The following is a 19,464-nucleotide window of genomic DNA, read 5'->3' as shown; positions in this document are numbered from 1 at the left end:
AACAACTGATTATTAACCTCATTAAGGAAGTCCAAGAGAAAAGAAGGTTAGGTTTTTCCAACCAATCCTAGGTAAAGGCCTACACATCACAATTCAGAGTCAACACAGTGAAAATAACCAATTGAATTTGTCTTTTATAACACCCTTTAGTACTGACAGTGAATTTATTTCATCTATCATCCACAAAAATTCGCCATTGATTTTCAACAACAATGAGCTAAGAAACAAATTGCCTAACACCCCTAAAATAGTGTGGAAAAGGGGTAGCAATTTGAAGCAAATCATGGAGGGTAATACCCCAAAGTTGCCATGGAGAAAGTGTATGTTTCAGTGTAGCATGTGTAACTTCTGTCCTAATATGGCCACTGGTGAAACCTTCAACATCAGAAACCATGCATTTAAGGTAAAAAATAGATTCAATTGCCAGTCCAAAGGTGTTGTTTATGTCACACAATGCCAACAATGTTTAGCATTTTACTTTGGTAAGACAGATAAAAGGCTACGTGAGATGGTGTATGAACATCTTTATTATATAAAGAAAGGCAAATTAGAAAATGTATTAGCCGAACATGTTAGTGATTTTTCCCACCATACATTTTTATTTAAGGCAGTAGACTGTGTTCAAAATGATGGACGGGGAGGCTCTGACTCTGTACGGTTGGAAATATTAGAACTGTATTGGCAACTTCGTACCAATGCTTGTTCATTCCCAGGCCTTAATGAGACTTGCTCCATATATCCCATTTTAAAAATGAAGAGTTTGACCAGGTAACAGTCAGGTTCTCTACATTATATTTAATTTAAAATTTTTATATTTATATCTATTCCTAATTTCATTTACATACATTATATTAATTAAATATATATATATATATATATATATATATATATATATATATATATATATATATATTTACTATATTAGCTGCTTACATCACAAAGCTCAAAGATTTTTATACATTTTTATAGGTAAAATGTGTATTCTGATGTTTATTAAATGTATATATATTTATTATATCTGTTACTTACACCACAGAACTCAAAGGTGTGTATGCCTTTACTTTGTGGGAACATGAATTAGTTGTTCAGACATATACTATTGATTTTTATGTTTTTTATATATTTTTATATGTAAAATGTGTATTTTGTATTTTGTATTTTTTATTGAGTATAACATGTATGTATTGTAATATATCAAGGTGGTCTCTTATCTGTTGGTGACCTTTTTTAATGAATTGCTCTTTTGCCGTAGCTGCTATACATTTATATATATATATTTTTTTTATAGTACTACTCTTTATAAGTAAACAACATTTCACGCAGTAAATATTAATAATTATTTAATATATGTGGGTGTTCGAACAGTTTAAATCATGTGTTCGATTTGTTGAACACATTGTGTTTCGCTAATATGATAGCTTTGCACACAGTGTTAATGCCTGTACCTTTTGCTTTAATTACTAATTTAAACCACTAACTGTTACTTTGATTTTAATTGTATCAATTATGCGTGGTCCTATCAAATGTAGGACAGGGTTATTTAAACAGCAGTTGAGAACATTTTTTTGTCTGAAGAAGTCCCTCTATTTAGTGGGACGAAAAGTGCTTTACAAGTACTGTGTTTCGTTAAATAAATTTACTTTGCTTCAAGAACAGCATTTATATTTGTTGCATTCATGTGTTGGAGTATCCTGGTACAATTCTCAGCACTTTTTGTATTTTTCCAGACACCATTTTTCTCAGGCCTCCTCTGAGAAAATGCTCTATAACTAAGCACCAGCCATTTGGAATTGTCTGCCTAATGAAATTATGTCAATAATGATTCAAATTTGATTGCTTCATACGCCAATGATAACATAATTGTACTCTAATTCATATCTATGTATCAAGAAAACTGTAATCTGTTATAACATAATACAATCAAACTTGAGTTAATGGGGTGGCCATGGTGGTGCAGCGGTTAGCGTTGCCACCTCACAGCAAGAGGTTCTTTGGTTCAATCCTCAGCTGGGGTGCCTTCTGTGCGGAGTCTGCATGTCCTCCCTGTGGTCGCGTGGGTTTCCTCCAGGTGCTCTGGTTTCCTCCCACATCCCAAAGACATGCTGTAGATGGATTTACATTCTAAATTGGCCCTAGGTGTGAGTGTATGCATGTGTGTGCCTTCTGTGGAAGGCTGGGCGCCGAGCTAGCAACTCGACACTGTAAAACTCCACTGCCAATCATGAGCGGAAATGTGATCCACTGTAGCGACCCCTAACTGGGAAAAAGCCAAAAGAAGAAGAATCAAACTTGAGTTAACCAATGATTTCAGGATAGTTGTATTACCTTGTACAATTAGTTTATGATTGCCTTAAACTATGACTGTATGAGTTTTAGCAACTGATATACTTGTGTAGGAATTATATTTTTAGTTCCTTTTCATTTGTACATATTCAAAGTAAATTTCCTTTTTTATTTATTTGGCATTATATAATGGTTGTATGTATTTAAACATCTTTAATAAAAGTTTCTGTATTTTTCATGGGGTACATGTCTTGGCTGGGGAGGGTCATTATAGATAGGTAGCTAGACAGATAGATGGATGGATGGATAGATAGATAGATAGATAGATAGATAGATAGATAGATAGATAGATAGATAGATAGATAGATAGATAGATAAAAGGAATTCAATATTTTGACTTATAGCCTGGAAAACAAACATGGACAGGTGATGAAATGCATTTGCTTCACAGTCATCTGCCATGTTCCAAGAAGCTCACAATGTATACTTAAACCTGCTGTAGATACTTACTATCCAACTTAACACCTTACTCATAGGAGATTTTAATTACCCCTCTATAGCCAAGAAATCCTACACAGCCTCATATCTACAAGCACAGATATTCCTGGACTTCATAAATGTAAACCTCCTTGACCAAATAGTGAATACACCCATTACAGGCTACAACACTCCCAACCACATACTAACAAATATAGGAGAATGCTGCACCCCCCCCCCCCCACATCAATGTCTCATCCTCCTTGGTTATGTCTGACCATAAAGCTGTCTCCTTCAAAATCAAAATCAACTCTGTAATCCTAGTAAAACTAGTAACAGTTAGGAACTATCCAAGGCGAATTACCTTTTGTTATGCAAAGGTTTGTCAAAAGTCAGTGCCTCTCCAAACCTGAGAACCCATCAGCCTACATTGAATTGCTCTCAGAAACTTTGTACAATCATGCCAATGGCAACATAGAATCTGCTCTACCTACCAGAAGTAAACACAGGACTAGCCTCAGAAACAAGCCACCCAGGCAGCATCCAGTGTTAAACAGGATGTACAACAAAAGGAAAAAAGTTATGGCAAAAATCAGGAAGGGTAATTCCCTTAAGATAAAAACTTCTCATTAAACTAGATAGCCTCACATGTGAAAGATAACCATAAAGCCTTCAACTATGCCAGAAACCTCAAAGGCAGCACACATCAGTGTCCTGAACTGTTGGTTAATGGCGACACATTCAATGAGCCTGGTGATATAGCAAACCTGTTAGCAGACAAATTTACTTCCACCTTTACTCCATCTCACCTCCAACAACCCTCCCCCCAAAATAATCCTCAAACATAGCCCCTTGTTAAAGCCAAGAACACAGTCACGATGGGCTCCAATAGCATCCTGGGATGCCTCCTGAAAAGTCTAAAATGCAACTTATCAGGACTCCTGAAGTCACTATTTTAACTATAGTCTTAAAACAGAGTTTGTGCCTCAATAATGGATGTCTGTGGCAGTCATCACTCTTCATAACAGAGGACCTTGAACAGATCCTGGAAACTACAGACTCATAAGTATGACTAGTCTTATTTACAGAGTCATGGAAATAATTATTGGACACTGGATTTATATCAGTTTGGCTTTGTCAAAGGAAGGTTATGCATGATGAACATGGTGGACTTTTTTGAAAAGGTCACTAAGCCAGAAGATAAGGGGAAATGATGCATACTGCCTACCTAAATCTGATTAAAGCATTTGATGCAATACCCCACTTGGGCACTGTCAATAAACTTATGGAACTAGGAATAAACAAACCTTTTTATAACATGCTGTATAACTAGCTGGCTGAAGGATAGGATCCAAGAGGTTAGGACCAGTGAGTCCTGCAGAGCTCTGTGCTGGGCCTGCTTCTCTTTGATATCTACTTCTCAGATGTCAAAACCGATATCAAAGGCCTCTGGCTAATCAAGTTTGCCAGAGATTGCATCCTGGGAACAGTCATAGAATTCCCACAAAGATAAGAACACCCTTCTGGTTGTTACCAAAGCCATGGCTTAAAAGTCAATACCAAGAAATGCATTATAATTTTTTATAGAAATTCAGACATTCTGGTAAACTACAGTATCAATAAATCATTCCTAAAAGTTAATTTACTAGTCAGGGATCTGGGAACTCATGTAGATAGTAACCTAGCCTTTGACCAACATTTGTCCAAGGTAATGAGAAAATACTTCTGTGTTGCTCAACTTATAAATAAGGACATCGTATCTAGATCCAGAGAGATCATAGTACCATTGAGCTTGGCCCTCATCAGACCTATCAGAGAGTACAATGTCCCCTTCACTTTAAATCTGACCAGACAGACATGACCAGACCTGACACATGCAACAACTGGAATGTCCACTAAGGTTCCTTACAAAAAGAATACAGGGAGTAATGACAATATCCTACATTGATTGCCTAAAAGCCCTATCTCTTTATTTGGTATCATAAAGACTTCTGAGAGGTGTTCTTAGCAAATACAAGGCATCCCTGGACCCTGTTTTGATGGACTTTTACATACCAGCAAAACAAACAGCATTGGAACTACTACATTAAAATACTTAATGTTTGCTTGTGGCATAAATAGAACATGTTGGAGAATCAGATTTGTTTCTGAAAATTCCAATTCTCTGGAAGAGGCTCCCCATCCATGAGAAGCAGAGTTCCTTCCTAACCAACCTATGGTATGGCACTTATCTCTCTGATGTACAGAAGCAGTCAGTAAATAACCCCTATATAAAGAAAATTAGTGGGTCATGTTTGGGTTGCACAACTAGGCTTATAAGGTAAAACAACAAAACAAACAAGACAAAAAAATTCTACATTAACTTACACTGGAAACACAGGAATAATCCACAAAAAGTCTGGCGTGCAATAAAAAAAATCCTACATCCTGGTAAAACCTCAACCCCTCTCCTTAAAGTACCAGACAGCCCAATATCCATAGCAGAACAATTTAATAAATATATTAATGAAAGTCTCCTATCACTAACCAAAAACAACCTACCTCACCCATCAACTACACCTAAACCAAACAATAATCAAAATGACACTTTCTCTTTCCAGCCCATCCCCGCAAAAAACATAGAAAAATGACCAAAAAAACTCAAAACTACCACAATAGCACTAGAAAACCTACAGGCAAAATTTCTAAAACTAGCAGCAGAGGCCATTGCATACCCTGTATCAATACTTATAAATCAGTCCATTTCTGAACAACAAGTCCCATCATTTGGAAAATCTTATATACCGTATAATACCATTGCATAAAGGGGGTAATTCATCTGAACTGACTAATTATAGACCCATCCCCATTCTCTCCCCATTATCAAAAATTCTAGAAAGGTGAATTTGTTCTTAACTGTTACATTATCTAATAACCAATAATCTTCTCATCAAATTCCAGCATGGATTTAGACCCCATCGTAGCACCATAACTGCTCTCCTCAGCTTTATCTATAATGCCAATCAATTCAGAAATTAAGGTAAAATAGTTTCATCAGTCCTCCTTGACATGTCCAAGGCCTTTGATCCTATTTCTCACAATAAACTACTGACAACTTAAATCTCAGTCCCACTGGCCTTACATGGTTCCAAAGCTACCTAACAGGTCATCAACAAGAAGTAAAATGGCTCCAGAAACTATCCCCCCTTCTCCCAGTGAAATTAGGATTCTCACAAGGATCCATCCTTGGTCCTCTACTTTTCACTATATTTACTAATGCCCACAACACAGCTACCCCTCTAGCCTCCACAAGCCAATATGCAAACGATTCTACCCTGATATGTGCCACATGCACCATACAAAAGTTCCAGGACATAACACAAAAATCCTTCACTAAAATTGAAACATGGCTAGACAAATCCCAGCTCATTCTTAACCCAAACAAAACCAATCTCATGATCTTTCTCCCCACCAGAACCTCAGACCCACCACCCACCTTTCACATCACTGCTAGCAACAATACAAACATTTGTCCAGAATCTCAGACAAAACTACTAGGAATCATAATTGACAATAAGCTAAGATTTGACATGCACTTATCACAAACAATTAAGAATACACACACACAAAAAAATGGAAGCACTATATAGAAACAGAAGATTTCTTACAGAAATCTCTATGATAACTATAGCCAGAACTCACCTCCTGTCAACATTACTCTATGCCTCCTCTATACTCATAAATCTTAGAAAGACAGACCTAGATGAACTAAAAACATGCTATAACAAAACAGCTAAATTTGCCTCAGACTCTGCACATAGGACCCACCACTGCCTCACCTTAAAGAACTTTCCTGGCTAGAACTACCTCAGCGTTTAGCTTATACTCAGATAATCATTGCTCACAAAGTAGTGTATCAGTCTGAGAAAATTCCAGCTGTCTGAAATATTTTACAAATACTCCAATAAATGTATTCTGTGCTCAACTAATATATCATTACTACAAGTTATCAAACCCTTATATACTGCAGGGGACTTTCTCTATTCTAACCAAGTAGCAAAAACATGGAATGCACTACCTCTTTCTATTAGAACTACTCCCAACCCAACCCAATTTAAAAAAATTACTCAAAACATATTTAACTGACAAATGGCTTTGCCCTTGTAACAGTCCAGGGAAAATAATAACTACAAATATTTCTCTCCTACTCTGAAATTCAGCAGTGTACTTTACTCCACCCCCCCATCCCCTAATCAAGCATAATTCAGAAATCATCTGTCTATCAGTCACGCTGGTGCAGTGGTAGCATTGTTGCCTCACAGCAAGAGGTTCTCCCATTCGATTCACGGCTGGAGCGCCTTCTGTGTGGAGTCTGCATGTCCTCCCCGCGGTCAAGTGGCATTCAAAAGACATGCCTAGAATGGGCTTGCCTTCGCTGAAGGTTGGACGTTGAGCTGGCACCTCAGCACCTGTAAAAAATCTACTGCCAATCATTAGCGGACCGGAGTTCTGCTGTGGCGACCCCTAACTGGGAAAAGCCGAAAGAAGAACAAAATAACAATCTGCCTATCAGTCACTATCCCAACTGAAGTCTTTTTCCCCAATAGTTCTTATTCTCATCTTTTTCCTACTTCTTCACTTCCTACTTCTCCACGTCTGCACAGAAACTGAATATATAATAATGGCCTACCTCTTACTCACTCTTATACTTCAAACTTTAATAATCCACTCGTTGCTCCTTTACTCCTTTACCAACAATCATCCTTGAGATAAGTTGTAACCAAAGTTTTTTATCTTCAAACATACACTATGTAGCTGGAATCCTGTAAAATTATACAAGTTGTGTGAATTTACTTATCTTATTCTCCATGTATTGTATAGTATCATCACTATGTCTATGTTTATCTAATGTTTATTATGCGGAACTTTTCTCCACAGGCCTCCACGGAAAATGGGTTTCTGCCCAGTCAGACTTTCCCGGTAAACAAATATAAAATAAATAAATATAAATAAATAAATTACTGAAATCATTTTCTTTGTACTGCAGTGACATGCTCAAGTATTCAATTTGCAGTTCGTGTGGCTATTTTTTTTTTCTTTTGTTAAACTTGTAAAACAGCAAGTTCTCTACCTTGGTAAAAGTCTTCTAATGGGTTAATGCATTAGTTTTCTAAAGGCCCCAATGACTCTATACATATTTTTGTTTTGTAAAAATGACAGGCAAATTTTACATTACCTATAATGTATTACAGTTAGTACATTTAGAGAAATTAAAAGACTTCCGCACCAGTATATGTTTTCCATTTATTTATCATATGCTGAATGTGATATGGCTTCCATTAATGACCACTGCCCATTTGAGTAATGTAAAATTATCCCTACCTCTAGTGGGATTCAACTGTACTGGTGGGTGCAAGGCAGTGTGTGTCACACTGATTTTGAGATAGGTGTCTTAGATTACCTATTATTTCAAAGATGCAGTAACAGCTATCTTAAGAAATTAAGGTTATATTTACCTGAACTACCATTCTAATTGGAAATGTGAACTAGGACAGCATTATACAACTGCAAGGAAGTACAGTTCATCTGATTTAAGGCAACAATTATCCAAATGGTACAATGGTAGCATTAAACTGTAGAAGAATGGAAAGATGCAAAATTTTTATGGTATAATGCAAAAGAAGACTGAATTTATTAGATGTCAGAATACTAAATAAATATTTATTTTTATGGCAGCTACTTCTTTAAGAATGCCATGCAAACATATATACTTGCATGCACACAGACACACTTAGACACACGCGCGTGCATGCTTGAACAAACAAGTACCTAATTTGGTAAAAAGCTAAATTAACCTGAATGTTAAAACGACCAATATTATTCATTTTTCAGTAATAGACATCTTGCAGCTTCGTATTATTGTCACTCATCGAACATTGAGGACAATTAATTGTACATTGGACCATGCATGCTGAAGGCAGGCAGTTTGTAATAGGTTTGTTGGGCTTTTTTCTAATACAGGGTAATAATAAAAATAAAAAAATAAATAATACTCCCAGAAAAGTAGCTATTAATAAAAGCCAATGTCCCAAGTATATGTAAAGTTATAAATATTCACACAGTTTAAATCAAGGACCCACTGTGTAATATAATGTTTATTCTGTGATTAATAAGAAATTCAAAATTATATCTGAAACACACAAAATTTTGTTGGAAAATTTCAAATAGTTGCCTGCCTTAAATAAACATTTTAGCTGTGTGATAAACCCTTCTACTTAATGAAATTACCTTAAAAATTACCATTGCTAAGGTGAACAAACATATTGAAAAAAATGAGGTATTCACCTGTTTTCCTTTCATTGCATATTTGGAATAATGCATCATTTTCAAAGTATTATGCTTTAAATGAATGCTTCAATTTTGGCAGTGAAAATAAAAGCCAGAACTGACTCCATCATTATGAATTGCCTTTATAAAGTGCAACATACTGTTGTTTGTTTTTTCTTCTTGTAGTTCTGTGCTGTTACTGTTCACTATCACAGTCTTGCTTTGTATTCTTTATTTTGCATAGTTTATATTATGAATCACTCTACCTAACTCAGTTCATATTTAGCAAACTAAAAATAAATACCTATCTCTCTCTCGTTGTCTCTCATTACACCGAATTTCATTTCTCCCTGACCACATCGCTGAAAACTCAAATTACTTAAAACTCATTTCAATGAATCTCATTTCACTGAACTGCAGTTAGTATACATGGTACTATGTAGAGTACTGTTGTGTCTTTCGGCTTTTCCCGGTTAGGAGTCGCCACAGCAGAACTCCAGTCCGCTAATGATTGGCAGTAGATTTTTACGTGCCGAGTTGCCGGCCCTGATGCATAACCTTCAATGAAGGTATGCCCATTCACGCATGTCTCCACACAGAAGACGCTCTAGCTGAGAATCGAACAGGATAACGTCTTACTGTGAGGCGACAATGCTACTGCAGCACCACCACCACAGTACTATGTAGAGTACTGTAATACAAGTAAAAGTGATATGCCCTTTTCCCCAATGTAAAGCAATCCTGGAGTTAGTATATATAGCTATGGGGGGTGTGGGATGCACAACCCTCCCCACATTGGGGGGGTTGAAGGGCATAGCATCCCACTTATTTTGAGTACATGTTGTCTTCTGGAGAAATTTAGTCATTGGTGTTGTAACTATGCATGTCTATTCTTTAAAATGTATTGTTTTGAAGTTTTTCATAAAATACAATATAAAACAAACAAGGGTGGGGGGCTACACACCCCACATACCTCCCCAATGTGGATGGCTGTGGACCCCCAAACTACATATACTAACCCCAGAATCGCACTACAGTGAGGAAAAGGACATATACCTTTTACTTGCCTTACAGTACTCTACACAGTGCCATATATACTAATTTCAGTTCAGTGAAATGAGATTCATTGAAATGAGTTTTCAGTAATTTCAGTTTTCAGCAATGTGGTCAGGGTGAAATGAAATTCAGTGAAATGAGATTCAGTGAAACAAAGTCTATCCATATATATATATATATATATATATATATATATATATATATATATATATATAAACACACACACACACACACACGCACGCACACGCACACACACAGACACACACACACACATATATATATATATATATATATATATATATATGAAGAATATATATGTAGAATATATATGTATGAAAATAACTGCATGTTTATTTGAACATAATGTAAACATGTGACCCATAAACTAAATGAAACTCTAATAACTATTATGTCATTTTACAATGCTACAATGCTGCTTCTTTAATAGCAGTAGAAGAAGGCATGTAAAGTAAGTGTCATTCATAAGGTGAGGGAATGGACTTCGCACACCTGTCACTGCCAGCATGAAGTATTCCTAGGTGCATGAATGAACCTTATTTTGTTAGAGTTGCTTTACTTCTGAAAAAGAAAAAAAAAGTGCTGACAAATTAGTTTACTCTGATATGTAGGTTGCAATCGTGAGTTTATAGACATTGTAAAACAGTCTCAAATATTGATTAAAGTACCCCTTGAATTCTATGGTATTGATGCTTTTTATAAAAAGTGCCATTGGGTGAGGGAATTTTGGAATCTATGTTCTAGAGGTTGAATCTTGTCATTGGTAGTAAAATGGAGAGACAGTATCAACTTGTACTTAGTCCTGTGCATTTTTTCTTTGAGTGTGTGTATATATCTCTGTGAGAGTATGTGTCCTCCAAGGCACAGTGTTTGTATTTGCACACTTCTATGCTTTTGTTTGAATACTGCCATTTGCCTGTGTATCTGTGCAGATGTACAGTATAGATGTGGTGCATGTATTTCTGTGCATATAAGTATGACTCTATGTGCAAATATATGTTTTAATGTAAGTAAGCATGTATGTGCATGTGTCTTTTGTGCATACATGTATGCATGTTATGTATACATGTATAGGTTAATTGGTATGTACTAGGCTAATGGCCCTGGAGCCTTTACAAGCCTAGCTCCCAAAATATTGCCCAGGCACCATGACACCCAATGTTAGTTCACAGTGCCCATATCCAGTAGGGCAACTGGAATGATCCCTGGAGTGAACTTTCTGTTACCCATCCACTCGTCAAGATTTCTCTTGAAGAGAGCCAGTGAGGTGCTCTGCTTGACATGAATGGGAAGCTTATTCCAGAGTATGAGCAGCCTTTGGGAGATGAGCCTGTCCTTTCAACATGTTCTGTTAATTGTGGTAATGAGGTTGTGATCTCTTAAACGTGTGGCATGGGGAGATTGGAATTTCTTTAGCTGTAGCATTTCAAGTAGGGATGGGTCAGACATGGCTTTGTAAGTCGAGCAGAGATCGCCTCCAAGTAGAAGATAAGAGAGTGAGAACAGCTGAAGTTTCTTGAGTCTGTCCATGCAGGACATGTGTTTAAGGCCTAGGATCCTTTTTGTGAGGTTCTTTTGTGGCCTCTCCAGCTGCTGTAGGTGTCTGGTCAGGTACATGCCAAACAGGGAGTTATATTCAATGATTGGACTAATGAGGGATGAGTAGAGAGGGATGACGACCTCTTTCTTCCTGGATGCAAAACCTTTGGTTATAAGATGTGCCACGTAGAAAGACTTTCTGACCACAGTGGCAATATGGTGGTCGAAGGTGAGGTGGCTGTTGACCTGGATACCCAGATCTCTTATGGCACCTTCAGTGTTCATTGGGCTCCCATCAACATGGTAATTCATGGGAACTGAGGTTTTTTTTTGGAAGTCTATATGTGTGTGTGTGTGTTTCTGTCTGTGTGTACTTTTGTGCTTCTTTTACCTTTTACCCTGTTCTGTTTCATTTTCTGTATTTCTGTATGTTTTTAATTGCTTTTGCAAAACAGACTTGTTTCATCAACCATCCCTGCTGAAGATAAGAGGAAGACCATTTATATTTAGCTGAAGAGTTTATACACACAAAATTCCACTGTTTGCTTTGCCTGCTGTAGGAGTACTACACTAGGTGATCCGCCATGAAGACATATTGTCTGATTCTGAAGCTGAAGCACACTGGCCCTGACCTGTGAGCACAGTAAGTATCTCTGTTCCAGCACATGCATCTCTCTGTATGGCACTCTGGCATACTAGTACTTGTGAATGTCTAAGTGGCATGACGGTATCTGAAGCCCTTTCCCTTCTTTCCCCAGAGAAGACTCAATCTGCTGTTTGACCATTGTTTTACCCCAGAATGATAAGACGATGCAGCCTGAGTGTGCACTTAAACCAAGACAAGTGTGAGCCATAAAACCCAGGCAGATACGTTACAGCATAGGCTCTGACTAAAATTAATTTCTGTGCATATATTTATGGGCAGTATTTATTCAGTAAACAGTGACATGTCTTCGCCCATTTCTCTTCGGAGAATAAGTACCAAATGAGTAGAAGGTAATGCCCTAATTAGAATCCAGCCAACTGAGCTTGATTAGTAGACAAGATTCTGGAAGGCTGGGCCTGTTAGAGAGGAGAATGGAAGATAGAAACTGGCTAACTTCCTCTTCAGAGAATGTTTAAGGACAAATGCCTGGGGTGCTGTGTCCCAGTAGAATCTCTGGTAGAAGCCATGAACTTCTGGAAGTGCTTTGCCCTTAAGGAAGGGGAAGGGGGTCAGGGCTACTGAGGGTGCTTCTCATAAAACTAGAAGACATACCACTTCTATATGCCTACTGCATGCCAACCTTATGAGATGTAGCCAGCACCTTCAGGGTATAATTAGATCCATTAAGTACCCCCCTCTTCGATTTCCCTAGAATGATGATGGCACTAATCCTGCCTTTCAGCACATACCCCTAGGAGGAATAAATGGGCTCTAGTCATCCTACCTCTGCAGGAAAACAATGAGGTGACTGAGCATGCTTGATGGTCACTAGGACTGATAGCTCAAAATTGAAAAACATACTCATTATTGCAAATCTTGTGCTGGACTTCTGCTCAACACTTGAAAAATCTGTGAAAACTCATAATAATCATAAAAGTTATTATAACATCTTTAAGCTCGGCATTTTTCCAAAGCTTCTTTCTTGTTATTTCAAGAAATAATTCATGTGCATGGCTATGTGTGTGTGTGTGTGTGTGTGTGTGTGTGTGTGTGTGTGTGTGTGTGTGTGTGTGTGTGTGTGTGTGTGTGTGTGTGTGTGTGTGTGTGTGTGTGTGTGTGTGTGTGTGTGTGTGTGTGTGTGTGTGTGTGTGTGTGTGTGTGTATATGAGTCTGTGTGCATTACTGTATGTGTGAGTAGTAACACACAAAAATTGGATGGGCTCACTGTCATACTCCAGAAAATACCACATAAAAAGGTGACGTCTCCACAAAACAAAGCATTTCTGATAAAGCCCTACTTGTATGGAAGAAAGCTCATAATTATTAAATTTATTTCTGAGGAAACATTACTCAGCTAATCTTTTTTGGTATGTCTGAATATGTATTTACCTGAGTCTTATTACATTTTCATTGCAACCAATTATGTATAACCCCTATGGTATTCATAGTCACTTGTCCAAATGCAGTAGGGACATATTTAAGGCGAGACTCATATAGAGGCAGTCTGTGCTGATACAAAAGACGTTATAACTAATGAGATGCAAAAGAGAAATGCTGTAAAACACACTATGCTAATGAGGCAGTTTTGCAGTTCATAGTCTGGCATCCACTCGGTACACACATACGTCAGTAAAAACAATGCTTTACCTTTGATATTGGAATTGCAATCCACGAACTTGCAAACAGCCAACCCTTCAGTAGTGTGTTCAAGTATGCACAAAAACTTTCCTGACACACAAATTAATTATTTCTCCCAGCAACACCTTCATTAGTTTGCTTTAAAAATGCACAAGTAAATGTCACAAATATTTTTTTTTGTTCTGCAATCACTTCAACAGTCTGATCATATATTCACAAGCACTTGCCTGGCAGCCCCTTCAGTAGTTTGTCTTAAGTATGCACAAGCACTAAAATTACACAAAATAAATTATTTGGGTCTAGATTAGATATTCAAATGCTTAAAAGTTCGAATCACTAAAGAACGAACTTTAATGATCAAACGCTTAAATGTTTGAATATCTATAAAAAGAATTTAAAAAAAAAAAAAGAAAAAGTAAAGGGTTTAAGCAGGGGTGGCAATCTCCCCTGCACCTCCCATGTGGGGGACTGTGCCCCCCACACCCTCTGCTACTTAAATATACCAACTCCGAGATCACGCACCAGTGTGCTACAGTGTGGAAATGGAAAAGTTCCCATTTCCTACACTGTAGTGTGATCTTGGAGTTGGTATATTTAAGTAGCAGGGGTGTGGGGGGTGCAGGGGTGCTTGCCCCCCTGCCTACACCCTTTAGTTTTTCTTTTTTTAATTTTTTTTAATTTTTATGTATATTTGAACATTTAAGCATTCGATCACCAAATTTTGTTCTTTAGTGATTTGAACTTTTAAGCATTCGAATATCTAATATAGACCCAATTATTTGCCCAGTGGTCACCTCAGCAGTCTAATCATGTATGCACAAGCACTTCTCTGACATGCCAATGTAATATTTCCCCAAGTTACTCCCTTCAGGAGTATGCCCAGATATACACAAGCACGAAAACGGAACATTGACTTGTCACTTCACCAAGTATAATCCAAACCACCCACCCTAATTTATACCTAAATCCCAGCCTACCTGTTCTCACCTACCCTTGCACTTTTCTTTCCTATAATCCACCCTAAATTACATCTAAATCCCAACCTACCTGATTTCTCCTACCCTTACACTTTCCTGACTATATAAACTGGGTAAAATGGCAACTGAACGGCTTAAAGTCCACTTAATCCACCACAATAGATTAGATGATAAACCAAAACAAGATTTAATGTACACGCTTTCACTGGAATAATGTTCCAGCTTCTTCAGACTACAAACAGTAAAATACTTAGAAAAAACACCTTATAAGACAATTCAAAAAACGAGGGGTGGCAGCTTGAAAAATGTAGGAATGCATTAGAATAGGTGGGCTTACGGAAAATGGTGGCCCTAAATCTGTTATTCAGGGTATCTTTGGAAAGGTGGATGTCGAGATAATCTATCTCATCATAACCTATTTGATAGGTGAATTCAAGAAAATTTGTGAACTTCGTGATCTCATCTATAAATACTTGAATTAAAACTGCTTTTCCTTTCCAAATGAGGAACATGTCATCTTGGTATTGTGTATACCAAGTTACATGTTCTCTAAATTTTAAGTTGTTAAACAAGAATACCCTTTCCCAGTAAGTTATCACACTATTAGCAAAACTGCTACCACAGGGAACCCCCATGGCTACCCCACTTTTCTGCAAGAAAAACTGGTTCTCAAAAAATAAAAAGTTGTTATTCAAAACTAACTCTAACAAACTCTCTATGACATTGATGTCTTTGTTGTCAAGCCCCCTGCGATGGAGGAATTCTCTAACCCATTTTTCACCCAGTTTTTGGGGAATAATGGTGTACAGATCTTTAACATCCACTGTGACAAATAACAAACAAGAAAATGCCAAGAATCGTGGCATATTTGGGGCTCACATCTAACAATAGGTTTTAACTTAGCATCCACAAATTTTTGCACATGCATACGTGATAGACCCTACACCATCCACTATAGGTCTAAAAGGTGGATTGGCGAGGTCTTTGTGGATCTTTGGAGTCCCAAAGAATTTTGGAATAATGGGTGCTGGCATAGTTAAGTAGTGTAGACTATCAATATCAATACTCCCTTCCAAACATAAATCATTGAGGGTGTTACTGATTGAACTGTATTAAGTAGTGTAGACTGTCAATATCAATACTCCCTTCCAAACATAAACCATTGAGGGTGTTATTGATTGACCCGTATTAAGTAGTGTCGACTATCAATATTGATACTCCCTTCCAAACATAAATCATTGGGGGTGTTACTGATTGACCTGTATTAAGTAGTGTAGACTATCAATATCAATACTCCCTTCCAAACATAAATCATTGAGGGTGTTATTGATAGACCTGTATTAAGTAGTGTAGACTATCAATATCAATACTCCCTTCCAAACATAAATCATTGAGGGTGTTATTGATTGACCTGTATTAAGTAGTGTAGACTATCAATATCAATACTCCCTTCCAAACATAAATCATTAAGGGTGTTATTGATTGACCTGTATTAAGTAGTGTAGACTATCAATATCAATACTCCCTTCCAAACATAAATCATTGAGGGTGTTATTGATTGACCTGTATTAAGTAGTGCAGACTATCAATATCAATACTCCTTCCAAAAATAAATCATTAAGGGTGTTATTGATTGACCTGTATTAAGTAGTGTAGACTATCAATATCAATACTGCCTTCCAAACATAAATCATTGAGGGTGTTATTGATTGACCTGTATTAAGTAGTGTAGACTATCAATATCAATACTCCCTTCCAAACATAAATCATTAAGGGTGTTATTGATTGACCTGTATTAAGTAGTGTAGACTATCAATATCAATACTCCCTTCCAAACATAAATCATTGAGGGTGTTATTGATTGACCTGTATTAAGTAGTGTAGACTGTCAATATCAATACTCCCTTCCAAACATAAACCATTGAGGGTGTTATTGATTGACCTGTATTAAGTAGTGTAGACTATCAATATCGATACTCCCTTCCAAACATAAATCATTGAGGGTGTTATTGATTGACCTGTATTAAGTAGTGCAGACTATCAATATCAATACTCCCTTCCAAACATAAATCATTGAGGGTGTTATTGATTGACCTGTATTAAGTAATGTAGACTATCAATATCAATACTCCCTTCCAAACATAAATCATTAAGGGGGTTATTGATTGACATGTATTAAGTAGTGTAGACTATCAATATCAATACTCCCTTCCAAACATAAATCATTGAGGGTGTTATTGATTGACCTGTATTAAGTAGTGTAGACTATCAATATCAATACTCCCTTCCAAACATAAATCATTAAGGGTGTTATTGATTGACCTGTATTAAGTAGTGTAGACTATCAATATCAATACTCCCTTCCAAACATAAATCATTGAGGGTGTTATTGATTGACCTGTATTAAGTAGTGTAGACTATCAATATCAATACTCCCTTCCAAAAATAAATCATTGAGGGTGTTATTGATTGACCTGTATTAAGTAGTGTAGACTATCAATATCAATACTCCCTTCCAAACATAAATCATTGAGGGTGTTATTGATTGACCTGTAGGCTCCATGCACTTGGTTAAGACTAACCTGTTCATACACTATACTGTCTAAGACAACTTGCATTCTGCTTACATAATCATGCTGATCCATGAATATTAAACCACCACCCTTATCTGGTTTCATATCTCGCTCTTTACATGCATTTAACAAATCAGTAAATGTCAGTTCCTCACTGTCGATGTTCTTACACTTATTAGCATGCCATGTATTGTTCACCAGCAACCTTCTAAAATCAATTTCACAAGCTTTTTCAAACAAAGCTAGAGTGTCTTGCAGCTGTGGGTTGAACAGGCTGGAAACTTTTAAGGTGTTAGTCAGTGTGGAATTGGAACCCATAAGGTATAAAAGATTGAGCTTACGAACGAAACGTTTAAGGTCTATGATGGTTTTCACAAAATTGGCCCTTTTGTCAGGAACAAAAGTCAGCCCTTTAGAAATGAAATTGACCATATCCTTGTCCACCCGAAGGGAACTATAGTTGAAAATTTTAAAGTCCCCCTCGGTGCTTACCAGGACATATGGCAAAACTCCTCTTATCGCCTCCTCTGATTCTGCCGCCTCCTGTTGTTGGTATGCCAATTCGAAAACTGTTGTTGTTGCACTTCATTGTTCAACCGAAAACTCTGATTGGGGTTATTATTATGATTAGAGTTATTACTATGACCAGCATGAGCAGTGCCTTCCATTTGATCAACATACAGAGGCACCTGTTGTTGCTGATTATTCCTGATTCGTTTACTATGGCGAACCCATGGGCTACCATCATTGACTGTACCATTCATGGATTCATTATGATTACTTTCAACAACATTAGTCTGCCCAATAAGACTCAAACCAACCCCATTAAGACTGGTGTTAGTATTAGATGGAGGGGCTGGATACTCCGAATACTCATTCATGTCTCTAGTTATTTTCTAATTTTTAGTTTCAATGTTTTTATAAAGACTAGCTTCAATGCTGCTGAATATGTGTGCATGTTCAAATCTGTATCTATCATATTCATCTGCAGCAACAATATTCTGTTCTAGAGTTATTAGGTCATTTCTAAGCATAGCAATCTGTTCCACATAGTTCTTGATTAAAATACTAAGGAATTCCAGACCTTGTTTGTCAAATAGGGCATTAAACTCCAAATGGAACAGTGAGCCATTTACTAACCCAACCGGGTATTGCCACTGCCGTAAACCTTTTGGAATAATTTTTTTATTAAAACATTCTTCTAGGTAGGAAACTTCAAGTTGAAGTTTCCTACATTTGTATAATTTTTGGTCAAATTCATTTAACAATCCTACTATGGAGCTTATATTACTGTTATTATTGTTATTGCTAGCCCCATCATTGACAACATTAGTACTGAAAAAAGAAGTTTGTCTCAGGAATACCTCAGTTGTTAGGACATCATTAACTCTCTGCACTTCACCCATTCTTTTACTGCCGTGCGGATTAAGTTGCCCTTGAATAGTTGACCTTGTTCGTCCGTCTTCACTCACTCCTTGTGGGTGGTTTTGAAAAACCAAAGTTGCTCTGTTACCATCCATAAGATTGAAATGAGGAGGTTGAGGCTGTTCAAGTTGTGGGCTACTAGGTGCACCCGCACCTACAAGGGCCGACTGCCCTGTCTTAGCATCCAAATGTTGTGACAAGGTGTCTACTTTCTTTAACAGTTGCTCCACCAAAATGGTGAGATTACCTGCAGCATTCACTTCCAGGGAGCCCGAAGGTACGTTGTTACTTCCATTCTCTTGAGTAAAGAGAAGTTGTGAGGGTGAACCCAAGCCACTCACCATGACAGACACAAAAAACTAACAGCAAAAAACAAACTGGGTAAAACGGCAACTGAACAACTTAAAGTCCACTTAATCCACCACAACAGATTATATGATAAACCAAAACAAGATTCAATGTAAGCACTTTCGCTGGAATAATGTTCCAGCTTCTTCAGACTACAAACAGTAGAATACTTAGAAAA

The sequence above is a fragment of the Protopterus annectens genome, chromosome 17.part0 (assembly GCF_019279795.1).
Source record: "Protopterus annectens isolate FY-2018-M chromosome 17.part0, PAN1.0, whole genome shotgun sequence".
NCBI lineage: Eukaryota > Metazoa > Chordata > Ceratodontiformes > Protopteridae > Protopterus > Protopterus annectens.
Note: the sequence above shows the minus strand (reverse complement) of the source record.